Here is an 11,827-nt window from a genome sequence, read left to right as displayed (position 1 = left end):
TTCAGCCAAAGGTCGAAACTTACGGGTGGTACGCAGTAGATTGCAACAAAATTTAAATTCCTTTTTTAATTACTTGAAAATGTGGAAAATTTCTCCTAACGCTTCCAAAACTCAACTTATTTTATTTCCCCATAAGCCAAGAGCAAATTTTCTAAAACCTAATGAAAATCATTCCATAACTTTTAATGGGGTTTCTTTAGAATGGTCTGATCACGTGAAGTACTTGGGACTCACACTTGATCGGAATCTTTCTTTTAAGAATCACATTGAAGATATTCAATCTAAATGTAATAAATACACTAAATCTCTTTATTCTCTCATCAACAGGAAATCCCGGCTGTGCCTGAAGAATAAGATGCTTATTTATAAGCAAGTTTTCCGACCAGCGATAATGTATGCAGTTCCGATTTGGTCTAGCTGCTGCGCGACGAGGAAGAAAGCCATCCAGAGGATGGCTGGGGGTTCTGAAAATGATTTTGCGGCTTCCACCTTGGCACAGCACCGAAGATCTTCATCGGATTGCAGGCATTGAATCTATCGAAGAGATGGCCAACAAAATCATCTCCAACTTCAGAGGCAAATCGATGCAGTCTTCCATCGCAGAGATTCGCTCTCTCTACAATTAGTTTAATTTTAGGATAGCTTTAGTTTTTAGTTTAAAATATTTTTTTTTCACTACAGGATGTTCTCCTTTATAAAAATGCTTGATTGTGCTCAGCAAATTTAAGTCGAATAAATAAATTTTAGTGATTATTAAACTATAGGGCTCTGAAAGTTCATTATTGAACTGAACACCTAATTTAATGTATTAATGTAATATAAATGTAATGATGAATTGGTACTAATAAAGATATATTTAAAAAAAAAATCTTTTGAGTCAAAATGTGATTGCGAGTCAATTTGAAAAAAAAAATCATATCAATGTTCCTGTCAGATTATGCAATGATTTAATATGGGAGCACTGCTTTTGTTTGTAACTTTTTATGAACCATTTTTGTAACCAAAAATACTAAAATTTTAAATTAGTATAAAACTCATATAAAAACTTGTTTGTGGTTTTTTGCCTTTGTACGATTTAAGTAATAAGGTACACCGGGGTACGTGGGGACGGTTTATCGTATAGTTCAACTTAAAAAAATCATTAAAAAATCAGCAGTGGGTCAATTTTGATAAAATCGCGTTCAATGTGATGCAGAACATGTTGTTCACAAATGCTGAAGAGATGAGCTTGATAGACGCAAAGCGAAAAAAGTTATCACGTAAATTGTTATGGACTGCTGGTGTCATCGCTTACCCCGCTTTATGGGGTAAGTGGTGACGGTAGATTTTCCCTTTGATTTCTCCGGAAATTTTCAACAAATTTGTGTTTTTTTGGTTGAATACGTTACTTTATTGCTCGAACCGTCCGAAATTTTGAAAAAAGTTCATGGTACTATTAATAAGGCATCCTTCAATGAATATTGTGTGTAATACGATATTATCGAAAATATATACTTATTTTAGGAAAAACAAGTACTTTTCCCAACTTTTCACGATCTGAATGCCAAATAAAGCTAAATTGTATTGAATGAAGGAGAGAAAATTGAAAAAAAATGTGTTAACATCAAGTATGTATAAAGCCGTCCCCACTTACCCCAGGTAGGGTTTGAAGACAAAATTTAAGATTTTGGCACATAAACTCTTTTTCTCAATTTTTAACCGTCGTTTCTTTTCCTAACTGGTTGTTTCGAATGTAAGGATTGTTTCAATGTAGAGTTTTTCGTCAAGAGCCAGCTAGTTTACGAGAAATTTGCGATTGAAAAAGATGCACATCACCTCGACATCGTAGTTAAAAATATAAAATTTACAAAAAGTCACCGTAAACATCCGCAATTGTTGGAACCGTATCTCTTTTACAGTTATTGGATAGATTACAAGTTAATTTAACATTCTGCATTAAAAGTTTGAAAAAATAGTTCACAGTACTGTTTTAATAGCCACCGTCCCCACTTACCCCGGTGTACCTTACTTCAAAATATTAATAAAAATAATAAATAACATCTGAAAAACTTGTTTGGCTTTCCATAGAATAGAATTCGATGATTTCTTCAAAGTTCTCAGTTAGATAGATTTAGGACACTCTTGCAAAGCAACTGTTCTCCCCGTTTCATTTTCATTCATAATTTCTCCCCACCAGCCACAGTCAGCATGCACGCAGAGCGTCGAATTTTTCCGAATCCGAAAAGTTTTCCGAATGGTTTTCCCTCGACAGCTGGCTGGCTGACTGCTATTCCTTCCCAGTAGAATACTTTCAATTTTATTTCGTTCTCCGTCGAGTGCAGACAACAACACCGCGCCACAACAGAGGGTCGCTTCAGAAGTCGCGCGTCGCGTCTTTTGGTCTTTATTTCGTTCTGTTGGGTTCTCCATTGATTTGGTTTATCCGTTTCGTTACTTCGTTTTCGTTTCGTTTTGCGTTTGTTTGCGTTCTTCGTCATCGTTATCGTCGGTTTCCGTTTCGGATTTCCTTTTTTGACTTTGTGTTTCCCACGTTTCCCAAAAGGGGATTAGTATTAAACCCCCCCAAAAAGTACCGATAACTTCACAGAGGCTGATTTGGAGCAACTCGAGAAGTTCAGGAAGCAGTAAAAGTGATTTATTTCTTTCGTTTGACCTGGAACTGTGAAAGTGAAAAACTGTCCGAAGAAACGCAACTTCAAGAAAAACCTGAAATGCACCACTGTGTTATGTAAAACGCTCGTCTAAACATTCGAAAACTGATACGGGAAGCTGAAAAAAAAATCAAATTTAAAATTAAAATTCGCTCTTTGAAGCCGCGCGTGGAATGAAAAGTGCAAATATACGTACCAAAAAACATACGTTTAATTTAAGGAGCCAACAGCGAAAAGAGAGAGAGGAGCGAAATATTTTATGCCCCGAACCCTAACTAAATATAGACCCCGGTCGGTTATTACTTTTGTTCTAAAAAGTTGTTTATTATTGTAGGTGAGTTTTATTTTTAACGCGCGCGCGAAGCCGTTTGCGTTGCGCGCATCATCATCATCATACATATATTCGAATTCGACTTCTATTTTCTACCCTTGCAATTCCCCGCATTCGACGACTGTGTAGCAGAAAAAAACGTATTTTATCGGATCGGAAAATTTTTGAACCCCCATCACACTTTTCCATTCGAAAGAGCATCGTTGAGCTGGCCACAAGTATCGAAAAGAAGCGAAAATGGTTATTCATCTTTTTTGGGAATTTTTTTTTCTCTTTTTAACCACCCAATCTGTTTCTTATTGCTTGGTTGCTTCTTGTTGCGGGGGTTTATATTTATAAAAATTTTCCGAAGACGCGCGCGCATTTACTACTCGCAACTGGCTTAGCTTAGAGCGTAGATGCTTAAGCGGACATCGGAACATGTCACGGAACAGAACAGCGATGAACAGCTGTTCGTGGTCCGTACAGAAATTAGGCCAAAGTGATACATAATGTCAATCGGCAGTTTGGGGGCTCGGAAAGGGAATTTTTCGGTTTAGTGTTTTCTCTTATCATGGTTGTATAGGTAACCAAACAAACGGCATAGTTGAAGGATTTTGGAACGCCAAATTCAGAAAAATCCATGTCAGAATGATTGAAAATTCGAACGTTGAAATCTCAGTTGTGTAAATAAGAATTGATCTAATATTTGAACCTACAAAAATAATGACTAAAAATTACTTATTGCAGCGTATATTTAAACAAAATTTGTTACTTATTTTATTTTCAGAGCGATAATAATTGTATCCGTTAATTGAAAAAAGACAAGTTACTCTTATTTTTAATCTATACTTATTGAAATCGAATTTCAGTACTAGAATAAGTTCAAATGATATCATTGATAGAGTGTTCATCCTGGGATTTCCCGACTGGGAATTCTCGGAAATGTGAAAATTTTGGGTATTCCCAGGAATCATAATTGTATTCTCGGGAATTCCCGACCATTATTAAATGTTTGTGTTCGTAAAGCTTGGAATCCTCTGGAACAAATTTTCATTTTTTTTATCACAGTGAACATTACACAAGCTTTCAATTGGACAGCTTTTTGATAATTTTGTGAATAAAAAAAAGCTCTTTGACAATATGCCGACCCCTGTCACAGTTGACATTTTCAACCATTTGACTAGATTTTCGAAAGATAGTTACATATAAGAATTAAAAAAAGATTTTTTTAAAATAATTCGTTCATTTTAAATGGTTTTTCATACTTTTTTCATTGAGTGAAAAATTGGTACAATTCTACGAACAATATTTGGAAAATCTGTACAAAAACTCTGAAATAAGTTTTCTCGAAAGTAACAATCATGCACAATTTTGTCTTATGGTCCCTATTGATTGGAACTTCAGAGGGGTCAGTCTCGTGGTATTGATAAAAAATTTTGCAAAAAGGCTAAATTCAAATAATCACAATGAAAAATAACTACACAGATTTGCTAAACAGTGTACTGACCCTATTTACGGAAGGAATTATGGATGTTAATTTTATTTTAAATAAATAATGCCATAATTATTGTCCCCTAGGAAACATTTTAGGAGTATTTCAAGAGAAAGAATCATTTTCCGGGATGGCCAGGTCATAATCCAGTCATTAATACTATTTGAAATCTTAGGAATATTTTTGCCAGATATGTCTTAAAAGATTATCAGAAGTTTTAATCAGTCCATGAGTTGCAAACATGTGAAAGGTACGTAAGAATTTAAAGATAAAAAATTTTCTAATCGACTAGAACAAAAACAGTAAACATGGAAGCCGAAAAAAGGGGAAAGATGTGCCCAGTTATTTGGAAAATCCACTGTGGTCAGCAACTAGGCTAGCTGAACAGCTGAAATTGCCCAGAAATACCGTATGACGCGTTATCAAACGGTGTAAAGAAACATTGACGACGATTCGGAAGCCTCAAATCAGTCGTCGCAGTGGAATTGTCGAGCGGAAACTACGTGGTTAGATTTTAAGAGGAATTCCTATCTGTCGGACCGATTTGGCCAGAAAATTCGGTGCTGCCCATAGTACCGTGAAGAGAATTCGACTCCGGGAAGGAATCAAGTCGTATCTAGCTAGCAAACAGCCAAATCGGACCATAAAACAGAATAGTGTGGCCAAAATCCGTGCTCGGAAGCTATATAAGGTGCTGATAAAGGTAGACGAAAAAAAGTTCTGTGTTTTTGAGAAAAAAAATCAGACATTCTGTTATTTTAACCAAAAATTCTGTGATGGTTTTCTGTGATGCTTTTTCCTGTAATTTAATTGAAAATTGATGATAAATTGGGTCGCTTTACATTTAAGTTTGGGAAAAAACAATTTAAATTAACAATCTTATCATACTTCTTAAATTAAAAGAAAAAAACCTAAATTTTATATTGGCCAAAAAAATTAAAATTTTGAAAATCCATTCAAAACTCGAAAATTCTGTGAAATCTGTGAATTTTTCAAAATTCTGTGTTATGTGATGAAAATTTGCTTAAAATTATGTGAAATTACAGGTTTTTCTTTGATTTCGGCAACCTTGGTACTGATCAAGATCGACGAGTGTCTTCTGATGGACGATGAAACCTATGTCAAGGCTGACTTCGGCCAAATCCCAGATCAAAAATTTTACTTGGCAACGGCTCGGGGGGATGTTGCAGCTGTGCGTTGGGCGTGTCTTTATTGTCGTAACAACAGACATCCTCCTCTAACTTCTCCAGTACACCTTAAGCTGAGCTGAGGTCAGCCTTGAGTGATTCTCTCTGCTTGTATGACGATGGCTTGGATTCTCTGAACGTTCCGGTGTGCCAATCCACGGATGTAGATCAGCACCTTTAGTGTGGAGTTTTCATTTGTTGGAACCGGAATCTCCGACTCCGGTGTTATCCTCGGTGGCATCTTAAATCACTTTTCAATTACTTCTTGGATTCAATGTTCGTTTCAATTCTCAGACCTTTTTTATCCTAGTGCTCTGCTACCCGATCCACTTGCACAATGACGGGCGTATTTCGTCGGGAGGTCGTCAGCCACCTCAAGTGCTAGATATCGAATTTTTCAATTTATTCTCCTTGTTTATTTCCGGAACATCCAGGCGAGACTTGTCTACGAAAAGTTTTTGTATGAAAACCTGCTAAGTGCCCGCTAAAGAGTTCGTTTTGCTGTCCATTATGTAATTTTTCAAAAAATCAGCAGTTCCAATATTTCGCGCACGATTTGACCACCGTATTTTCTTTATTTAAACGGCGGGCAGCTTTTTTTTTATCTTACAGAAATTAAGTCAGGCCTGTTTATAAGTCAGCTAGACGAGCCAGTAAAACTATTTTTTGTCTCTCGAAATTTTTGGATTGCGCTTGATAAAACCACTAGCAGTCCCTACCTTCATGGAATCATTTATCTTCGCTTCTAGAATAGTGAAAATTTGGAATGAATTGGCTCAGAATTAGATTCTCTAGAACTCCATGAGCGATTTACCATATGAACTTTGGTCGAATAGTTGATTTCCAGCAGTTTTTGGGTCTCCCACTGGGAATTCCCTGAATTTTTCGCGATCCTGCCCAAAAAATTTGGTCAATGACCCTCTGTATTAGACGATATCTCAAAAACCACTAGACAAAACGTCGCACAAATTCGCACATGTAAACATTACACTAGTAGGAAAGTTCACTGAAAATTTCATCAATTTCCATTCATGCATGCAGAAGTTGTTTACAAAACAAAATGTTGTATTTTTTTCGAATACACTCCTTAGGGCAGCGGTTGGGGAACCGGGGTAAATTACCCCAAATGGGTTAAAAGTGAAATTCTTGAGGGTATCAGTGAATATTTTGTGAGTGAAAGGTGTATATTTTCATTTCCTCCCTGAGGCATTCAGAGAGCTCGCTTAGTGTTTACGGATAGGTTTTTTTTTGCTCTCCGTCATGGGGTAATATCAACTTAAATAGAAATGTTTTGGGGTAATGATTCAAAAAGTTCCCCGACCTTTGCCTTAGGGGGAACTACCACCACCGATAGAACTTGTTTCCTCGGGGACCAAGTCTCTCCTAGACAACTCATTACAACTGAAACTCTGCAAAAAAAACCTCTCTCTTATAGCTGACGCCAGTCGCAAAGGAACTTCAACACTGATTCTATTGAAATTATTTTATTTACAGTATGACCCATAAAAAATACGAAACTCTATCATCATGTTGACATGATTTCAAAACTTTTTTTTAAGAAACAATCAAGCGATGTGTTCAATTTTGTTCTAAACTACATTCTCCAGGCGAGATCTGAATCGGGAGCATACTTCCACAATATAAGCCTCAGAGATGGAAGCCCAGCATTTACTCCAGCTTTTATGAAAACAAGAGGCATCTCCAATTTATTCGAAGCAACTGCTTCAAATACCATGACCCTGATGGGATTCTTAAAAGTATGCTTGAATTTCAAATTCTCTGGAATATCCTCAGGCTCCATGGATGAAATATACCGATCCGGACACCGGATGTATCGAAAAAAGTTTCTCTTCTGAGAACACAACGATCAGCTGCTACTTCTCCAACGTAGATAGCAATCACTTCAAGCGCTCAAGTCGCAGCGCTTTAATCAGTTCTGTTATTATATGGCGCTTTGCTCGCGCCATTGATGATGCATTTAAGTCATCGTTGACGAATCGTTGCATGGAAGAAATCGAGATATTCGCTGCCTTAGTCAGCCTCCAAATTGATCTTACTGGATTCCGCTTCACTTTCGTCTTGATCGATTTTACCACTTTTACAGTGCGTGAAGACCGTGGTCTTCCGCTTTCCGGTTTGCGTGGACATGGTGCATCAAGGAGAGTACGTTTCACGCTGTGTTAAGTCGCTAGATGGCATGCTACATTGCTACAGCCGCCGCAAATTGCTTGGAAGATTCTTGGCGAGATACGATCTAGTCACTATCATCTTTATGAACTTCTCTCCGATATAGCGTATACTGTAATACTTCAATGTTTACGTCGATTGACAGATGAAATTAAAAGCAAATACACCCTAAAAAAATATACTCAAAAATCGTTAAAAACAACCCAAAACAGACTTCTAAAATTTTCCGCATTTTTATGGGTCATATTGTATGTGTGAATATGTGCAAAGATAGTATAGATAATGTATGAATATGTGAATAGTTTTAGAACCTCTGTGCACCTTACAAGTATTTACATGTTAAAAAGAAAGCTCATTCTGCCCCAGGAGACTCTCAACTCGCCCCACACAGTTACTGATTTTCTGAACATCTTGAGAGTCTGAAACGATCCACTGACGCAATTCAGATATTGTATAAGTGTTTTGTACGGTTATATAAGCGTTTTCCATAGGGTGTCCATTATACCCTTTTCTTCCCTAAATGTTGGTAAATTTTCCACCATAAATGTTGATCTGTTGTTTAGAAAACAGGGTGCTTTTCTTGAAACTAAATTTGTGATCTGATTCTGGAATCGCTTCATAGACCTAATATTAGCCAGGTTGTATAAAAATTCTCAAAAATGTATCAGTATTTTTGACCTGAAACTAGACTTTGAAATTTGTCTCTAAGAAGAAAGATGTAACTCATTGCTTTGCAACAAATATAACTTGAATAATAGGTATTCATAGCCTGAAAACGATGAAAAAGTCTTTTATTCACATCTCAATTGAACATTGTTTCGAAGTCTAAAAATGCGATCAAACGAGACGTGTTCTATAGTCCAGCTACTTATGACTCATTAGTTATCAATCAAGGGTGACGGTATCCAATATCTAGCTGCCCGTCTAACCACCATCGGAAGCAACAATTAGTAAATTCCATTCGGTATTTAGAAATACGTAGACTCTAGTTGATGATCACTTTTCAGTACGCTGAATTGAAATTTTACAAGCCCACGATCTCCTAAGATTTTTTTTTCTAGATCTCGGAGACTGAATACAAAATTTAGATAACACATTCCACCGTGACGTGAAATCGCATTTCCGGACTTTTATGATCCGTTATCATTCTAGAAGTCAACCAATTTACTTGAAAATAAAAAAAAAAATGTAGCAAATGGTCGCAAATTAAATTAAATTTAAAATGAATATAATTTGGTCATTACAAAATTAAAGTTGTTTTTGTTATGATCGATTACTTTTGTGACGTGAATTTACGCTAGAATTGACAATTTCTGACTTCATTACATACAACTTTGATTTCCTGTTCTCTCTGAGGAAATAGAATATTGGTGTCTTCGAATGAGTTGTAGAAAAAATATTTATCCACAATTTGATGTGCGTAGCTTCTTGATTGAACAACAACGAACGAAGTTATGCTCATTTGAAGTTGTGACGTGAATTCACTCAGTCTAAACATAACAGGGTCACTTCCATCTGTACCGTTGAGCCGTCAACACGTACGCCGGAGCATCGTATCGTTGCTGTGTACCTGCAGGAACATTTTACATTATTTATTTTTTCCTTACCTGTATTTCAATCAGCACTTTTCAGTGCTAAAATTATTTTCATTTTCTCTTATTCATATTTTCTCTTTTCTTTCCAGCATGGGGAAGTCATCGGCTGGCTCAAGGGCCGGTAGGAAACGAATTGCCGAGCCTAATTCAGGTCCATCGCCCAAAAAAGTTGAAATTTCCAACTCATTCGATGTCCTTCATAACATCGGTGATGAGGAAATATTCATATTTAATTCTGATAAGAGTACTAAGAAACCTTCTTCTTCTTATACTCTTAAAAACGAAAAGATTCCACCAATAACGGTCACGATTCCTGACTTCAATGCCTTTCGAAAAGAAATCGTCAATTCCGTCAAGGATGTGAAGATTTCTTTTCAGATCGGTCGAAGGGGAACTGCTCGTATATTGGCGGAATCTTTTAATGATTTTCAAAAGGTTTTAAATTATTTGAATAATAAAAAACACCAATTTTTTACGTACGACACTAGAAGTGATCGTCCATTTAAAGTTGTACTTCGTGGTCTCACTGGCGATCAAACACCGGATGAGATCACAACTGAATTAAATTCTTTGTTAGGTTTTTCTCCAATTCAAGTAATTCAAATGAGGAAAAGAACCAACACGAATAATACCAGTAGTGTTGGTTTTGCTCCTGAGCTTTATTTGATCCATTTTAAAAAGGATCAGGTTAATAATTTGCAAATTCTTGAAAAGGCTCGTCTTATGTTTCATTGTCGAGTCAAATTCGAACCTTTTCGTAAATCTTCTACCAATTTTTTACAAAACATTACGCAATGTCGTCGTTGTCAAGCTTTTTGTCATGGCACTAAAAATTGTAGAATGAATGCCAGATGCATGTTTTGCGGCTCATTCGATCATGAAAAATCTAAATGCCTTTTTGGTGGTGATAAGCCAAAAACAGAATTTTTTAAGTGTGCGAATTGCGCAGGTAATCATTCCTCGAATTCTCTAGACTGTCCCGTTAGGGCAAAAATTGTTGCTTCTAGGAAAAATCCCAAAGTTTCCAGAAAAGTTTCTTCTCCTCCTTCCTCTTTTTCATCTTCACACTTCAGACCGGCAAACAACCTGCCTGTTCGCAGTCAGCCTCGGCCTACATTGGAATCACGGCTGGGTAATACCCGAAGTGATTTTAATGTTACCTGGGCTGATTCTGCGCCACAGACTCGTTGTTTATCGTTCTCAGAGGTGGTTGAAAATGGGTTGCCTTCTTCAGGTTTAACTAATAAAAATGGGAAAAAACCAAGTCTCAACGTTCATGCGAAGGCTTGGGAAAATCCCCGAAATTCAAATACTTGTTCTTCTCCTTCATTTTCTGATCCTAACAATTTTGTTGATTTGGGTGAGATTACTGAGGAAAAATTAAAATTTTTGCATCAAAATTTAATGGAAATGATGCAACTTATGTTGAAAGCAAATTCAATGTTTGAAGCTTTCCAAACTTCTTTTAATTATGCTAACAAAATTATTATGACTTTACGATTCCCTCATGGATCCAAATAGATGTTTAAATATTATGAATTGGAACGCTAGATCTTTGCTGGCTAACCAAGATGAATTCTTTTTATTTTTGAATACTCAAAACATACATATTGCTGCCATCACTGAAACTTTTTTAAAGCCAGACAATAACTTGAAAAGCAATGCTTTCTTTAAAATTTTACGAAATGATCGACTTGATCGACAAGGTGGGGGTGTAGCTATTGTCATCAATAGTCGTCTCAAATTTAGACTTCTTCCTTCTTTCAATACAAAAGTCTTAGAAACAATTGGAATTGAATTAGAAACTTCTATGGGGAAAATTTTAATTGTTGCCGCATACTTGCCTTTTCAATGCAGCGGTGAACAGAAAAATTTTTTGAAGGGAGATTTACAAAAACTCACCAGAAATAAATCTAATTTTTTTATTATTGGTGACTTTAATGCAAAACACCGATCTTGGAATAATATTTCATCAAATTCAAATGGGAATATTTTGTTTAATGACTGCTCTGCAGGTTATTATACTGTTGAATATCCTAATGGGCATACTTGTTTTTCTTCAATTAGAAATCCTTCCACAATTGATTTGGTTCTAACGGATTTAGGCGAGCATTGTAGTCAATTAGTTACTCATGCGGACCTCGATTCAGACCACCTTCCAGTAACATTTTCTTTATCCCAAAGTCCCATTGAAAACCCTTTAAAATCAACTTTTAACTTTCAAAAGGCTAACTGGGAGCGATATATGAATTTTATTGAATGTAATTTAGATGTAAACGTTCCACTGAATTCAATAGAAGATATTGATTTGGCTGTAGAAAATTTGACAACTTCAATAGTCAATGCTAAAGCCGCTTCAATACCTAAAGTTAAACATAAATTTAATCAACCTTTAATTGATG

General features: G+C 36.2%; 1 protein-coding gene across 6 annotated transcripts in view; it reads left to right on the top strand.

The window, feature by feature from the left end:
• Nucleotides 1-2,289: 2,289 nt before the first annotated feature.
• The window catches only part of LOC129750138 (ELAV-like protein 3), a 28,549-nt gene continuing 19,011 nt past the window's right edge, over nt 2,290-11,827 (top strand). For 3 of the 6 annotated variants that reach the window (XM_055745376.1, XM_055745379.1, XM_055745377.1), the window contains exon 1: nt 2,290-2,985. The gene's annotated coding sequence lies outside the window, so the exon portion shown is untranslated. The remainder of the gene's footprint in view (nt 2,986-11,827) is intronic. The other 3 variants (XM_055745381.1, XM_055745380.1, XM_055745378.1) reach the window with 1 other exon arrangement.

This window comes from Uranotaenia lowii, chromosome 2, assembly GCF_029784155.1.
Source record: "Uranotaenia lowii strain MFRU-FL chromosome 2, ASM2978415v1, whole genome shotgun sequence".
In the NCBI taxonomy this organism is placed as follows: Eukaryota; Metazoa; Arthropoda; class Insecta; order Diptera; family Culicidae; genus Uranotaenia; species Uranotaenia lowii.
Note: the sequence above shows the minus strand (reverse complement) of the source record. Positions and strands in the feature narration are given on the sequence as shown.